Source organism: Pelophylax lessonae, assembly GCF_965119305.1.
Source record: "Pelophylax lessonae genome assembly, chromosome: 7".
NCBI lineage: Eukaryota > Metazoa > Chordata > Amphibia > Anura > Ranidae > Pelophylax > Pelophylax lessonae.
In genome coordinates, this window is record NC_138774.1 from 59668760 (window position 1) to 59686482 (window position 17723).

Consider the following 17723-nt stretch of genomic DNA (forward strand, 5'->3'; position numbering starts at 1 on the left):
CTGAGATAGGTTTGGCCAAAGAGGAAAAGTTCCTGATAAACTTCCGATAGTAGTTGGCAAACCCAAGGAAATGCTGAATGGAACAGAGACCACTGGGGCAAGGCCATTGTAGAACAGCCGAAACCTTCTAAGGGTCCATGGAGAACCCTTCAGCAGAAATGATGTAGCACAAGAAGGCAACCTGAGACAGGTGAAATTCACATTTTTCAAGCTTACAGAAAAGCCCATTCTCACGTAACCGTTGCAGCACCCGTCTGACATCCAGGTAGTGTGATTCAATGGAGTCCAAGTAAATCAAGATGTTCGCCAAATAGACTACCACGCATTGCTGCAACATATTACGAAATACATCATTGATGAACTCCTGGAAGACAGCGGGCGCATTGCACAAGCCACAGGGCATCACAAGAGATTCATAATGACCGGTTCTGGTATTAAACGTGGTCTTCCACTCGCCGCCCTCCTTGATCCTTACGAGGGTATACCCTTAGGTTAAGCTTGGTAAAGACCGTTGCTCCCTTGAGGTGGTTGAACAATTCAGTAATCAACAGATTTGGATATGCATTCTTGACCGTGATGCGATTAAGGCCCCTATAATCAATGCAAGGTCTCAACTCACCCCCCTTTTTCTTTACGAGGAAAAAACCGACACCCGCTGGAGAAGTGGACTTGTGAATGTGCCCCTGGGCAAGCACATCAGCAACGTACCATGGCCTTATTCTCCGCAACTGAGAGAGAATAAACCCTGCCAATGGGGGAATGGCACCAAGTTTATGGCACAATCATACGAACGATGAGGAGGAAAAGTACCAGCACGCACCTTGTCAAATACGTCTTGAAATTCATGATATTCAGTAGGCAACACTAAATCCGAGGAGATACAAAATACCTTAATAGGCCCATGGATACAAACAGCACCACACTGTGGAGACCAAGAGAGGATCTTGGCCGACTGCCAATCAAAGGTCGGAGTTGTGTTTCTGAAGCCAAGGGTTCCCAAAAAAAAAAACGGAGTAGTGTGGGGACGAAATAACCTGGAAACAGGTTGACTCCCTGTGAACAGCCCCAATTGCCATATCAACCGGAACAGTCTTGTGGGTAACCTGTGTCGGTTGCAGGGGTCTGCCATCAATCGCCTCGATAACTAGTGAAGAAACAAGGCTGCAAGGGTATGGAATTTGCAGTAGCAAATGTACTGTCAATAAAATAACTGCCAGCACCGGAGTCTACCAACACCTGATGTAACCACCGAAACTGCTGCCAAGGAGGGGACAACTGTGATTTAGTGGTTTATCTTTGTGGGTGATCGGGGACAAGGAAATTCCACCTAAGATCTGCCCCCGACAGGACCTTAGGTGCGAGCATTTCCCAGACGGGTCAGACAAGATTTCAGGAAATGCCCACCAAGACCGCAATACAGGCACCAGCCCTCCATCCTCCTTAAGGTCTGCTAAGCCTCACAAAGGTGAGTGAACCCCAGCTGCATGGGTTCACACACAGACACACCATCCCCAAGAGGTGTGGGAGGTGAGGGAGGAATGGGTGGGAAAGAAAATGTAGGAGCCAATCTGGTAGGAGGCCAACGCAGGCGCTCCTAAATTGATGGTCTTACCCTGGGCCTGGCATCAATCAAAATCAGGAAGGAAATGAGAGCTTCAAGCTCGTCAGGGAGATCCTTGGCCACAATCTCCTCCTTCAATGCATCAGAGAAACCATGAGAGAAGACAGCCACCAGAGCCTCATTATTCCTGCCTACCTCTGCTGCCAGGGTACGAAATTCAATGGCATACTCGGCAGCAGTTCGTATACCCCGTTGAATGGACAGGAGCAGCTTTGCAGCAAAGGCAGAGCGAGCAGACACATCGAATTCCCTACAAAAGGAGGCAACAAAACTTGGGTAATCGAGTATCACAGGAATATCGTTCTCCCATAAGGGATTCACCCAGGCCAAGGCCTTGTCCGAGAGCAACAAGATAAGGAAGCCCACCTTGGACCTGTCAGAGGGAAACACCTGAGGAACAATCTTATAATAAATGCCCACTTGGTTTAGGAAGCCATGACACTGACTCAGGTCACCACCATAGCGCTTCAGAAGGGGGCTGAACTAGTCATCCCTCTGGTAACAGCGACTCCAGCTGCAACTGCAGGAGCAGGAGCAGGAGCGGCAACAGGAGCAGCAGCAGGTGCAACAACAGGAGGAAACACGGGTTTAGCAGCACCTGGAGCGAGGTGCGCTGTGTGTGCAAGCAACGTCTGTAACGCCTGAGCGAACTAACCAAAAAGGGGATCTTGTTGATCGAGCCTGGTAACCAGCAGGAGGAGCAAAGGAGCACCTGAATCGTCAGGATTCATGGCCCTTGCGTACTGTCAGGATACCAGGAAACCAGACCACACGGGGATGCAGGTAAAATAAAGCACTTTATTGAAGCAAACAACAATAAACACACAGCAAGAATGAGGAAGTGAGAGCAGGAAAAACCCGGGGTCAAGTCCAGAAGCGGGTAGTCATCCAAGTCAGGGTCGAGTCCAGAAGCGGGTAGTCTGTCAATGCGGGGTCATCTGCTGATGTGGGGTCATCTGCCGATGCGGGGTCGAGAGCCATGAGAGCCGTCAACCAAGCCAGGTCATACAAACAAGGAGAACAGAAGACTTCTAGCAGAGATGTACCCTGGAGCACAAACGCAAGGGCAAGGATTGAAACCCATGAGGTGATAGATATAGTCAATTGTGCAGTATCATCACTGTGCGACACCCAGGCAGCAGGCAAGTGATGATGCAATCAGAGTTTATAAGAGGCAGCAGTCTGCACATGTCCAAGATGGCTGCCAACAGGAGGGCAAGGTAAGACCTTGACAGTTTCCTACAGTTAACAGAAAAGTGTACATTAGCTCTTAAAAGGAAATGACAGTGAAAAAGCAGAAGTAAAAGTATTTATATGAGTATATAGATAACACATCTATCAGACCCCCATATACTGTATGTTTACTCACCTTGTCAAGATATCCTGAGTTTCTCTGCTGTTTTCCTGTTAAAGACTTTGCCCGGCTAACGTCCCTTCTGGTTCATGATCCCAACCTTCTGCTTCCAATTATTCTGATTTCTGGCTCCCTGATCACTGGCTTGTCTGATTTCCCATTTTAGCTTCCGAACCCTGGCTTATGTTTTGACTACGTTCCTGATCTGTACTATTTTTAATATTACATTAGAGGTGAGATTTTTACTGCATTTTCTGTCTCAGTCTGATTCATGGTTCCTGACACTCTCATCTGTTTTCCCTTGAAGAAGCCTCATTGGCGAAATGCGTTGGGACTCATTTACCCATCCTTAGCGGTGGATTGTGGACAGTCAACACAGGATTCTAGAATGTTGATCAAATGACTAGTATTTAGATTTTCTTTGCTAAGATGCAAACCTTTTTTAAAAGGATGAAATCTTATATGCTCAACACATGTGAGGTAAGGTGGTGTGACTGTTTTAACTGTAGCACTACTCCCCTGGGAGCTGCTGATTATGGATTCCATGGGTTACCCATAGCAACGACTGGGTAATTCACTATATTCTAAGGGCTTGGCTCAGTCAGAAAACAGTCCAGGGGATTTGTTTTTTTTTTTTTTTTGTTTTTGAGAACTGGGATAGGAGAAGGGATGAGTGGGATACTCCAACTGAATGAACTATGCACAAATTTGGGACTTCTAGCTGTAGCTGAATGCGGCAAAGCCGCTGCTTCACTTTGCCACTGTGGTGAAGTAGTAATTTAGCTAACTGTACAGTGAATCACTCTTCAGGGCCCTGCCTGGCGTCCCCTTTTCCCCTACTCATCAGGGTTCTATACGGCACCCCCTTTACTCTGACACACTGTGTGAGCTGACCTTTATCCTCTGACTTCACTGGAGTGGTCCCCCTTCTTGGGCAGACACCTTGGCTAGCTCCCCGGTACTCATGGACACTGTTTTTCCCTGAAGGCTCTGCCAGCAGCTCCGCTGTCAGCTTTACAAGATCCTTTGTGGCTCAGCTCCACACCTAGTTCACTAGGCCTGCCTATGACCACTTTCCTCAGACAGCAGGAGGAGAGACAGACGTCAGCCTCCTCTTGGGACTCTGCTTCCCACCAAAGACACCCTGTCACATGTCCCCCTGGCTTTTATGAGCAATCCCAGGATGCACTGCAATTGTGCCTTCCCACTGGGACTCTCACAAAAGCCTATGTGTCACTGGCTGGGTTTCCTCCACTGTCCAACAGGCTCCCCTATTGGATACAGTGGGGACACTCCCTCAGACCCAGTGATTAACACATGGGAACATGCAACAGGCAAAACTAGTAGATCAGGCTCCCCTGATAAGCAGATGAAGCATACAATGTTTTTTCCTAGCACCTATCTAGGAAGGTGATGCATAACATTTTTAGATTATTTATAGCCTGCCTTTATTCTTTCTAATGAAATTGCTTGGGACAAAAATAAAGATAATCTTTTAATGTATTTTTTGCATAGAATTTCCACTTTCAAAAGCCCACATTTAGTATAATCCAAGGCTTTCTTTGATAAAGGTGTATGTAGTTTGTACCATGGCAATTATTTTTAGCAAAGTGTAATACAGTTTAGAAATGTGCATACAGTATATCACACTTGAATAAAACCAGTGATCCCTACATATTTCCGATCAGAGGTTAGAAAGTTAAAGTAGAACTATAGGCAAAATATTTTTAATTTTAAATTTTTGATAGAATAAGGGAAGGTTATAACCCCTGTCAGTTTTTTTTTTTTTTTTCGCCATCTGTGTCTCGTTGCAGAGTTTTGCCTTCACTTCCTGTCCCACAGCAAAACAGGAAGTGAGAGGAAATCCCTGCAAATAAAGGCAATTAAGGACCCTCAGTTCACTAGAATTAGTGTCCTCATTAGCAGATTTCACCTTTATTACTTTTCTGGGGACAACCCAAAATTTGGGATTTTTCTTTTACTTTCACTTTCAATGATAATGGTAAACAGGACAAATAGAGATGGTGAATCTCCCTAATGGAGACACAGACAGCACTAAAAAAAAAAAACCTGACAGGTGTTCTAATCCCTCTCCACTCTATCCAAAACTCCAATCAAAACCTTCAAAAAAAAGTTTGATAAAATATGAAAATGCCATCTAATATTTACTACTGTGTTCCCACTTTCCTTCAGACTAGAAGTAGGGGTAAGTGTACTAAACTGGACCACAGGCAGAGGTTCTAACCCATACCCAATTTTTAACACTGCTTAACCCTGAACACAGAACATAGTGCTAATAGGTTTCTGTCCCACCCTAATCCAGAGACACACCAACAGCTGAGGAAAAAGGGACAGGAACCTTAGTCAAACTGCTGAGAACATTCCCCTGATAAAGCCCAGAATTGAGAAAGGATCTAGAGAAACTTCCTCCAGAGACCACAAATCAGCCATAGAAGTAGGAACTAACTCCGAAAAAAAGGAGTGCCTGTAGCAGGATCCTAGTGTGTGTCCTCTGTTGCCAGTCCAGAGAAATACATGGTTCTCCTGCAACGGTGTCTCCCCCTCTATTTGGAGAAGAGCCTGATGGCAATGCATCATCTCTACAGAAGATCATCTGGTTGAGAGCAGCACTCCCAAAATCATCCAGTGTAGGGACCAGATCACACAGCCCTTCACAAGTAGAAGTTCTAAACCTTTCTGAAGTTGAAGGTCAAGTGATGTCCAATGGAATCTCAGTCCAGAACCTAACTTACAGATGGATTCCTTTGAAGAAACAAAGACCGACTATTTTGGGGAACCAGACTTTAGACTCAGGTATGGGGAGTGTAATTCCACTAAGTTCCCACTAGTAGGGGAACAGATGGTCCCAGGGTGCAGGGAACCTAGGAAGACCCTAAGTGCAGTAGCACAAGAAGGGAGATGAGGGAAAGCTAAAGGAAGTGTCATACACAATAAATTAGCTGATTGGTTAAAATAGGTATACTTAGCACCCAAATGGTGCCCAATCCAAAGACTCATCCAGGTTTACACACAGCCCCCCATTTGTAGAAGTAGGGGTGCACCTTCACATAGAAGTGTAGTAGCGCTATCCACACAGGAGCCGTTGGATGTATCTTCCCCCTTTTCCTGCAAAGCCAGGCAACACTCATTTATTTACAACTTTCATCCAGACAAAAGTAATCAGTGCATGGGTTTGTTTTTGTTGTTTTATTGGGGGAAACAACTTGGATAGCGATAATGGGATGCCCAACTTGACTTGAGTAACAACAGACAAAAATGAAGATCCTGGACTGTACTCTGGAATAAACGCAGTCTCTATAGATCAGTGGCAGAGTTCTTTTCGAACCAGGAGCTCTCAGTTCCCTTTAATGAAATAGCACAGAGTCCCAAACTATATGTAGAAGTATCATGTGTCCTTAGTAGAACCTTACAATGTTCTGACACTTGCAGAAACTTCCAACCCAGCTGTTGCCTTGACTACCAGCCTACCGGGCTGCTATGAAGAATACCCCAGGACAAGGGATTGGGAGTTTAGCTCAACGCTGTCCCGAAAGTATGTTATGTCTGGCATTCTCTCCCCTTGTACCCCTTGGTGTGCTGAGGTACTCAAACTGTCTTTTGCTCCCCGCAACACTGGGCAAGACTCCTGTTCAGGTATCTTGCTGTTCAGATCATCCCATGCCAGCCCAGATGTCTTCTGCGCAAGACTCAAAGGTAATGGAGATATCTCTCTTAGGCTTCCTCTCCTTCAGAGCCCCCCCCCCACCCTCCCCAGCCCCAGAGTCCCCTTCCAGGTCTCACAACAGCAACCCCAGCACTCCATTTTTCACCTGACTCCTCTGCTGCTCAGGCTCCACCGTATTTAAGGACTAATGCAGCCACCCTGCCAGTGCCTTTTGCCTGGGGATTGGCCAGATTCCCTCAAGTATGCAGATTAGGACCTCCTGGCCTCCGCCCACTAATTTCTAGAAGCTTCTCCAAGCTTCTAGAACCAGGGAGAGGTACTAGAGACCTGCTCTGTAGAGCCATCCAGCCAGACCTGGAGCAACCAGACCTAATTACAGACTCACACAACTACCATGAGTCAACCCAATAAATCTACCTACACTAGTTGCACACTAGAAGGTGCTACAGAGGGCTTATCAGAGGGGTTCGCTGACCTCTGGCTTTGGGTTCTACAGCCTGAGTGGGAGTTAGGCTCTGAAGAGCTAAGAGTGCTAACTGCCAAAATAGTTAAGGGGAAAGAGTAGGATTTATTCAGAAGACCTCCTGTGTTGAGGCAGTAGCACACACCATATCATCACATACTGTGTCAGGAGCAGGTCCAAAGAGATAACGCCCCTTAAAAGATAAGCGATTTAGATTTTCCTTGTAAGTCCCATCACTGTCCTATGCACATAGCCAGAGTGCTTAGGCATTTATGCAAGCATTTGTCCCATGCAAGGTATACGTTTTGAGCCTTGCAACATGCTGTGACAGCTAAAGCACTAGACTCCTGACATTCCAACCACTTTAAAAACAGGGGCCAATGCCAGCAGTGGAGGTATTCCTTTTAAGGGATTCTACCCATTCGGACACATTTGACAGATCACATTTAACAAATCACATTTATTGACAACGTAGGATGGGGGATCAAACTGGATTTAGGAAAGGAATTCAACTGTCAGTTGGATAGCCAGAGACACTCTCTTCTGGAGATGATGCAGCCGGCTGCCTACAATCTCTACGTTCATACTGTTCCAGTAACTGCCAGGCACAAATAGAAGTCCAGAGTGGACATGCAGGAAACCTTGGCTGAAGTAGACTTTGATGTAGACAATTATATAACAATATGAGTTTCAGGATCCAGAGTATGGCTGTCGGTTCCATCTGGGGATACTGGGTAAAACCAGAAAACTAGGGGACTATGGGCTGAGCTGACCAGTGGCAGCAAGACTGTCATCTGTGTGTCTTTGGAAAGACATTTTGCACCACGTAGCGATAAAGCAACTAGGCTAGGTGTAAAGCAAGGTCTCAAGTACTCACAAATGCCAAGCAGCTGGTGCTGATTAAGATTCAGGCAGCTAGGGGTGACCAAATACCTGTAAGCGAGAAGTAGAACCAAACCTGGAAATCCATGTGGTGCTTCTGGATCAGGAACAGCAGTGGGATGGTGCTTCCTCCAGGCCTAATTGGTGGGAAAGAGAGTGTGGAGCATGCACTTCACCTAGCTGATTATGTCAGCGTTCCATCCCTCAGCCTTAACCCATACTGGCAGTGGCACGGATTTTAAAAAAGGTACCCAGTGGTACAAACTGTATGGTAGTTCCCAGTGCTTCAGTCTTACTGACCTTACTTACTGAGTGAATCGTTAGAGAAAAGCTCACACTGTGGGGCTGTGCAATGGCTGTGGACCTGGTGCTCAGCAACTAACACAGTATACAAAGGTCTGGAAAGCACCACAATCCTGAGTCTAGTGCCCGAAGGTCACACTTCAGACTTGCCCCACATGTCCAGTCCAAGGGGGTCCAGGTATAATCTACAAAGCTGAGGAAGCACCAATCTGGATAGCAGCTATGCAGAGACAAGCTCACTCAGTGGTGTAAAGTAAAGGGGTCAGAGAGGGATCCGTTTATCCTGATGCGAACTCTAGGCCCAGTATAAAGCAACTGAACCCAGGATATGAATTCAGCACCCAGTCCAAATCTGTGCAGCACTGCCCAAAGGTATTTCCACTCAACACTGTAAAAGGCTTTAGCAGCGGCGAGAGAGAAAATGGCTCTATTACCCCGGGTTATCAACTGGGAGCTGAAGGTTCAGGAACAGTCTTCTGAGATTCAGGGAGGTGGAGCTAGCTGGGATGAATCCCGATTGATCAACATGTACCAACTTAGAAACAACTTTTGCCAACCTATTGGCCAACACTCTAGCCAAGAGCTTGACATCCGTATTTAACAGTGAAATGGGCCTATAGGAGTCAGTTTGTAAGGGATCTTTACCAGGTTTGGTAATAACTACCACTATGGCCTCCCACATGGATTCCGGTAATTCACCCACCCGGCGAGCCTCAGTTAATGTGGTTAACAAAGTCGGCAGAAGAGTGTCACCATGAGTTCTCGGCAGGAAAACCATCTGTCCCCGGCGATTTATTATTAGCCATCTGAGAAGCTGCTATAGACAGCTCCTCAACGGTAAGGGAGGCACCAAACTCATTCCTCCTAGACTGTGTAAGCCGTGGGCCTGGGCATTGAATCAAGGACTCTTCCAAACCAGCCGCAGAGGGGCAAACCTTGGAAGTGTATAAGTCTTTAAAAAAGTCAGTGAAGACCGAGGCGACCTGGGAGGGGTCCTGAACCGTTTCACCCATGGGAGTCTGAACCGCCGCTATATGGGCAACACCGTGTTTTGCCCTGGCAATGACTGCCAGTAGATGGCCTGTATTTTCCCCTTCATTAAATTATCGCTGTTGGATAAAAAACCTCTTATTTTCGCAGCTGTAATGGAGACTTGTTTATAAAGGGCCTGAGCTTCCAACCATTTACGCTCATTAGCATCATGTGGGTCGGCTATGTAGTCTTCCTCCGCCCTACCCACTGTGGCAAGCACTAGATTTTCCCATTCCTTAATTTTTAGTTTTAATAGCCGATATATGTTTAATGAGAAGCCCCCTAAGAAACGCCTTCATAGTATACCAAACCACCAAAGGCGCTGCAGTATCTCGATTACGTAGCAAAAAGTCTTGCAAGGCTGCTGGTACAGGGTCAGGGTTTGGGAATAGCATAAGCCAGAAGGGATTAACCCTCCATATTTGGGCCCTAGAGGAGTGCGAGTCACCCAGATTAACTATAAAGGGGGAGTGATCAGAGATATTCCGTGGAGCGTATGTTACAGATGTAATCACAGAGCAGGCATTGTCATTACCTAAACACAAATCAATGCGAGATAGCCCCTTATATGTAGCTGAGTAACAGGAGAAACAGCGTGAAGTAGGGTGCCCACTCCTCCACACGTCCTGCAATCCGATCTCGGCAATAAGGCGACTGGCGAGCAAAAGGTGTAGGGCCACTAGCACCCAAAGGGTTGCCAGTGTCGGAAAACCTATCGAGCCCCTTATCCAATACGTTATTGAAATTGCCCAAAATCAGGATCGGCACAGCGGAATAGGGGCTCAAAAAGTGGGACATGGCATATAGCACACTTGGAGAAAACAGTGGAAGCACATAGACACATGCCAGGATACACTGCATACGATTCAAAGTACACAACAGAAACACATATCTCCCTTGGACATCAATTTTCGAAAGGAGCAATTGAAAAGGCACAGCATTAAAAATCAAAATACTAACTCCACTAGAGTAAGTGGAGTGGGTGGAGTGAAACTGAGTATTGTAATGGCAGTGTCTCAATAGCGAGACCGTAGTAGCATGCAGGTGAGTTTCCTGCAGGCACACCACTGCAGGAGTGTGTCTTTTCAGTGTAGAGAACAGCTCATTTCGTTTTACACCATCACCCAGTCCCCTAACATTCCAGGAAACCACATTATAAGAATTAGCCATAAACATCTAATGATCCGGTAGGTGCAGGAGTAGCAGGCAGCCCAGTAGAGCGGGCAGCCTGGAGGCACACAGTGTGAAAAGTTCCAGCAAAGAGGGAAGCACATGGAGGTATAGTTCCAAAGGTAGCACGAAGGTAGGAGAGTATCATCTCATGACTCATCAAACACAGCAGAGCAGCGGTACCACTGAAGGAGCCGGTAGTCCCAGTCGCATTAGCAGGAGGCAGAGCAGATAGCAGCAGCACAGATAAACAGAAAGAATGGGCAGTTTGATGCTCACAACGGATGAGGTCCCAGAAAAAATAACACTCTAAGGTCAGTTAATTGACAGGTATAGGCAGCGCTAAATCCTCCTACTTACTGTAAACATATCTCTATGTGCAAAAATGACTGTGCAAATATGCAATATATAACGTGAATATATATCAATTCATCATCTGTGCATTAAATAGAAATAACTAAAATCATGAACATCAAATGAATAACTAAAAGTGCTGTACTATATAAGGTGCTTAAATATGTGCTACAAAAACAATATATCGTGCTTATATTGTAAACTTACATAGTACAATATAAAGAAGTGCATTGATGGTGCCACAATAATGTGCTTATTATTTCAAAACATATAAAAATAACAACTAAACCTGGAACGGTGATATGCAAAATACAGTCCAAAATGGTAAGTTCTTTGTGCAAATAATAGCAGCCAAATTGGGTGACTGTGCGTGATCGTGGACAATAGTGGTGGCACCCTCCAATTCACCATCAAACTGTGGTAAAATTACAAATTCATTGGATGGTGTTGATCTTAGCTGGCATACGTCAACTAAAGATCAAAATAGTCTTAGGGGTCTCCTTTCGCTGAAAGGCTGGTATCCCAGTGGATGAATGGATGGATGGATTTCCTGTGCGTCTCCTGTGAGTATTCTGAGAGGGCAAAAGAATGAAGAGGACTCCTCATGGTGTAGTATGGTAAAATACTTCAATTTTATTTAAAAGGTTTAAAATCCAGCAAACACTGTTATATATCAAATTCTGGTACCCATGCTGTTTCCCGGTGTCTCTCTAGTACCTTGCGGTATACCGTATGACAGTCCTGGGAGCCGTGCCGCTCCTGGAAGTGGGGTGAACGGCGTGCTGTTCAAAGCAGGGCCCAGAGCGAGACAGCATACGTTGCATCTTGAAGCGTTTCGTCACTGGAATGATGTCATCGGAAGGTCTGATGAAGGAGCTGCGCATGCTCAGAAACATGTAACCGCCCATCCAACCACGTCACAGGATACCGGCCGCTCACGTCCCTGCTCTGTTGCCAGGGGTCTCACGCCGCACACAGCTGAGAGGACGCATTTACTGGAAGCAGAGCTCCGGGTGTCCATACCAAAGCATTGTGGCCCATTAGATTTCCGATGGATTCTGGTCGATCATGCTTATGTTGCTCATGTCCTATCCAGCCCAATGTGAGTGTTTTTATACATTTCTTAATATATGCTTTTAGTTACTGCACTAACCTTGCTTTTTGTCTTGGCTATCTCCAGAGCAGCTTCTCCTCCTGGGTGCTGCCCGGGTGCAGCGACCTACAATTCCCTGACAAGATCCATAGAAGCGCCCATACAAACACACTTTTTTCTTGAAGTGCGAAGTTGCACCTGATGGACATTGCGCTGCAATGGCGCCAAATCATCCTCCACAGTCCCCAATCTGTCTTCTATAGCTGTAGTGCGATCTCGCAATTTTTGCATATCTTGCTTCACTAAATTCACCTCCATTTTCACCCCTTTAATCTCAGAAGTAAGGACATGGATGGCCTTATTGCAGGTCGTAACTACAGTGAAAATATCTCGCAATGTAGGTTCAGGAGTGCTCTCATCATGATCTCCCTGCCATGAGACAGCGATAGGGATAGGGGTATTACTCACAGTGTCCCACAGGGAGGTATTAGCAGAATCCATAGGCCAGGTCTCCTCTGCTTCAGTCGACAGAGCACCATTCCCCTCAGGGCCAGAGTGGGATTTGGCCGGGGTATCCTTGTTAGTGGACTTGGCAAAAAGCTTCAGAGCTTCCTCTCTGGCGGAGCGGGATGGACAAGCTTCATCTTGGCCGCATGGTCCATGGGAGCCAGAGTCTCCTTGCTTCTCCTGGATATTGCCCCGGGCTGGCAGGTAGGTATCACCCTCAGGAAGGTCAGGAGGTAAGTTGGCGAGGTGGATGGCAGCAGTACTGGCAGATGTCAGGATGTAATTCAGGATCAGCGGCGGAGAGAGCTCTCAGTGCGTCTGTCTACATCGGCTGCAAGCCACACCCCCCACTCAGTGGTGTAGCAAGGAATCTTGACTGAAGATCAAAAAGATTCTGCGAAAGGAGGAAGACTAGCAAAAACAGACTCTTTTCAGCAGAGCGGAACAAAAACAATCAAACCTTCTAGGATACTATCAAAAACTGAGGCATGCTGGTGAGGGGAGGGGTTGTACTGGGGCTGGCTTACTACTTTTCTGTTTGCCATTATCTCAACCTACTGAAGGTGGCAGTATAACCAGACTGTTTCTGAATTATTGTGTCCTTTAATGGATAATGGAGAAATATAAATTTTATTGTGAAATATTCAAGGACATTAGCAGGGACAAATCTTCAAAACCTGACACTATGGAAAACAAGGACTATTCAGTTGGCCATTTATGGCCCAGTCCTATCTCTAATTTGATTCAGGATATACTCAGATGAGAATCTGTCCATATATAGCTTCCAAACTGATGATACCACACAATTCTGACTCTTCCCTATTTTCACTGTATACAGCAAAGTGTTGACCAGGTTGGGCAAAGATTGTCCATCAAGCTGGAGAAGTTTGAGCTAAAAAAAAAAGTGCTTCTAGCCATCGGAGGCACTCATAGAGAGTTTTCAACTTCTTTATGCAACCTAACCAATCCTTTCCTCTACTCGTTGAGAAAAGGTAAAGGTATTAGTGTTGTGGGGGATGGACACTTGTCTTTTTCTGCAATAGAATATAAAGCCTAAAAACAGAACCTGGTGACTCATTACTGCTACATTTTTGTTGTCAATAACAGTCAGAATCCAGCAACTGTTCGCGTGTTCTGGTGACTGGTTATGTTTAGGTGCAGGATGAGTGGGTTGGTGGTGCTGAAGACACTTTTAGGCTCCGTTTCCACTATTGTGACTTGTTGTGCGACTTGACACATGTCAAGTCGCACAGCAAGTCAAAAGCCATTAATTTCAATTTGGCCCGTTCTAACTGCTGCGACTTGAGTTGCAGCGACTTGAAAAATAGTTTTTGCACTACTTTAGGGCCGACTTCAGTGTGACTTGTCCCTCATAGAAGGAAGGTCGCACTGAAGTCCCCAGAAGTAGCCGCAAACAAGTCACACTACAAAGTCGCGCTAGAAGTAGCGCGATTTTGTAGCCGCAATAGTGGAAACGTAGCCTTAGTGCTGGCTTATCAGGAGGAACATATTTATGACTGGACAAGGTTTGACATCCTGACTGATTACTATGAGCCTCAGCCGTAATGTGCACAGGTGTATCCATCAATTGAAACAGTGGGCTGAATTGAGAGGACTAAATATTCAAAGGGAGCTGTGTTACTCAATTCCAAAAAAAGAGTATGGCACTCTGGAACTTAAAGTGATTGTAAACCTATTTATTAATAATAAATATGTTATAAATACCTGCTCTGTGTGATGGTTTTGCACAGAACAGCTCTGATCCTCCTCTTCTGGGGTCCCCCACTGGCTTCTCCTGCCTGCCAAGTACCCCCATACAGTGGCATAGCGTGGGGGGTGCAGGGGGGGGGCGGCCGCACCGGGCGCAACATCTGGGGGGGGCGCATCCGCAGTGTCATTCTGTCTGTCTGACTCTGACATACACAGTTCACACACAGTCTGCGGCTGCCTCCATCTTTAGGCTGGGAGATGTCCAGCGCGGCCGCCCTATGGCTGAAAATGGCAGGTCGGGGGGGGGGGGCTGGACTGTGCCTCACCTGTCCATTGGTGTAGGGTGGGGTGGCGTTGCAAGCCAAGCCCCGCCTATGCCACCTCTCCTCACTGCTCAGTCAGTTTAGCAGCGAGTGAGTCAGCAGCCTGGCGCTGTCACAGAGTGTTTTTTTTTTAATCACCTGACTAGAGCCAGAGGCTCTAATAGGCTTCAAAAAAGGGTGGACCTGGGGCGCAGAGCAGTGCGCCCCGGGCCCACCCATTGTGTGACAATAGCGAATGAAAATTCGCTATTGTCACACGGATCCTCCTCCTGGCCAATCAGGAAGCGTTCTCGGACCCGCTTCCTGATTGGCCGAAAGGCGCACGCATGCCATTGGCCGAGGAGGAGGTGGGAGGACTCAAGGAGACGTGGGGAACTGAGTAGAAGCCGCCGCTGCAGGTAAGTCTCTCTGCATTGAAGTGGGCATGCTGGTCACTCTGCATTGAAAGGGGGCACGCTGGTCTCTCTGCATTGAAAGGGGGCACACTGGTCTCTCTGCATTGAAAGGGGGCACGCTGGTCATTCTGCATTGAAAGGGGGCACAATGATCTCATTGCATTGAAGGGGGGCACGCTGGTCATTCTGCATTGAAAGGGGGCACGCTGGTCATTCTGCATTGAAAGGGGGCACGATGATCTCTCTGCATTGAACGGGGCACGCTGGTCTCTCTGCATTGAAAGGGGGCACGCTGGTCATTCTGCATTGAAAGGGGGCACGCTGGTCATTCTGCATTGAAAGGGGGCACGCTGGTCACTCTGCATTTAAAGGGGGCACGCTGGTCATTCTGCATTGAAAGGGGGCACGCTGGTCATTCTGCATTGAAAGGGGGCACGCTGGTCATTCTGCATTGAAAGGGGGCATGCTGGTCATTCTGCATTGAAAGGGGGCACGTTGGTCTCTCTGCATTGAAAGAGGGCATGCTGGTCATTCAAACTTGTATTTAGATGCATTTTACTTTAATTATATCAGTATTTTCATAACAAACAACACATGTGCTTAGGGGGTAAGGGTTTCTTTAACTAATCTAGTGGAAGAGACTCGAGTGCTAAAATCCCGCGGGTTAGGGGGCGCAAATTACTTGCCTTGCCCTGGGTGCCGACAACCCACGCTACACCACTGCCCCCATAGAAAGCCGCTTGCTATAGGGGGGGGTTTGTGAGGTCGTGATCCCGAGCTGTATGTGTTTATAGACACAAAGAGCACGGCTAAGCCCTGCCTCCCACTCTCCCCTAATGCTGTGACTGACAGCAGCAGGAGCCAATGGCTCCCTCTGCTGCCTCTATGTCCAGTAAGGAGAGAGAGAGCGGAGAGAGCAGCTGCTCGCATGCACAGCACTAGATCGAGATTGAGCTCAGGTAAGTATCTGGGGGGGCTGCACTCAAAAGGTTTTTTACCCTAATGCAGAGAATTCATTAGTGTAAAACAGCTTTTTCCTTTACAAACACTGTAATGTTATAGGACTAATTGCAATTTTAAATATTTAATTCCAAAAGAAAGGGCCATTAAACATTTCTTGATGTGCTTAACTGCAAAATTTAATGTAGCGCAAACCTGTTACTGGTCTGGCTGTTTGATCCCAGGTTTCATTTCCTGATAGACACATGGCAGCCAGGCACACAGAGTTTCCCAATCACTTGAGTTAGAAATCAGGCTCTGCAGGTCTTTTTTTGTGTTTTTCTTTTTGGTATGAACTTGGATAGGGTGAGCCTAGGATACTTCAGTAACTTCAAAGCTTGTAATAAAGGAAATTAATGCTGAACTAATACTTCAGGGTGTAGGCACCCCCTTTAAAGCACAAGGAAAGCAGTACTAAATAAGGCTTTCTCAACAGATAGGCCTCTTTCACATGGGTGCCCCTGTTTTGCGGATTCCGCTTGGTCAGCAAGGATCGCTCCGCTAATCCTCGCTGAGCAGGCAGATGACAGGTCCTGTCTGCTCCGTTGTGCAGAGTGGACACTGACACAGTCCTTCTCTCCTCTATGGGGAAATCGGGTGGAAACGGAAAGCCTGTCCATTTTCATCGGATCCTATCTGCCAGATGGATGGAAAATAGGACCACCATCTGTCTAGATTTTGCAGGAAAGATCAGATCGGATTGCGGCGGGTGTCTGCAAAAGCCTGTGCGAAGGGACCCAGGCCTCAGTGTACAAGTAGTAAAGCAAATCTCTCAAAAGAAGCCAAAGAAAGTCTCTAGGTCCAGAAAGCTGGCACTCACTGTGTCCTCAAGTGTGTAGCCACCTGCAGTATCAGTCAGCTTGTGTACTCCAACTTTCTGTGTTCTGGATCCTTGGGATGCTTTCTGCAAGTGCTTCAGGAGAATAGATAAGAGGTCCCCCAGCCAAAAAATAGCTGGAATCACATAAACGTGTAGCACTACCACTGCCAGAGCTGCTGGATTTTTGATCCCCCTATATTCTGCACAACCAGGCAACATGCATTTCCAACTTTTATCCAGACAGACGTAATCAGTCCATGACTTGTTTTTGTTGTTTTTTTGGAAACAACTTGGATAGGGTATAGGGATTATGGGATGGCCAACTTGACTTGAAGAACCACATCAGATGAGGACAACCTCCTTCTCTATGTACAAAAATGAAGATCCTGGACTGTACTCCCTCCAGAATAAACGCAGTCTTTTATGGACCAGGAGCTGTCAGTCCCCATTTAAAAATTAGCACAAAGCTTCAAACTGTATGCAGAGGTATCTTGTTTCCTCTGTAGAACTTCACTCAGTATTGACACTTGCAGACACTACCAGCTCATTGACTATCAGCCCACATGACTGCTCTGAAGAACTCCCCAGGGCAAGGGATTAGGATCTAGCACAATTCTGTCCTTGGAAAGTATGCTACGTCTTGCAGTATTTCCCCTTGTATACCCCTGGGTGTGTTGAGGTACTCACACTGTCCTTGGCTCCCGCTGCACTGGGCAAGACTCCTGTTCAGGCCTCCAACTGATCAGATCTTCCCATGCCAGCCCAGATGTCCAAAGGTAATGGAGACTCCTCTCATAGGCTCCCTCTCCTTCCTTTCCTTAGTTCCCAGCCTGGAGACAGAGCCCCCAGCCCCGGGTCCCCTCCCAGGCCACTGGACTGCAACCTCAGCACTCCATCTTTCACCAGACTCCCCTGCTGGCCAGGCTCCACCAGATTTAAGGGCTGATCCAACCACCCTGTCAGGCCCTCTGCCTGGGAATTTGCCAGATTTCCCTCAAGTATGGAGATCAGG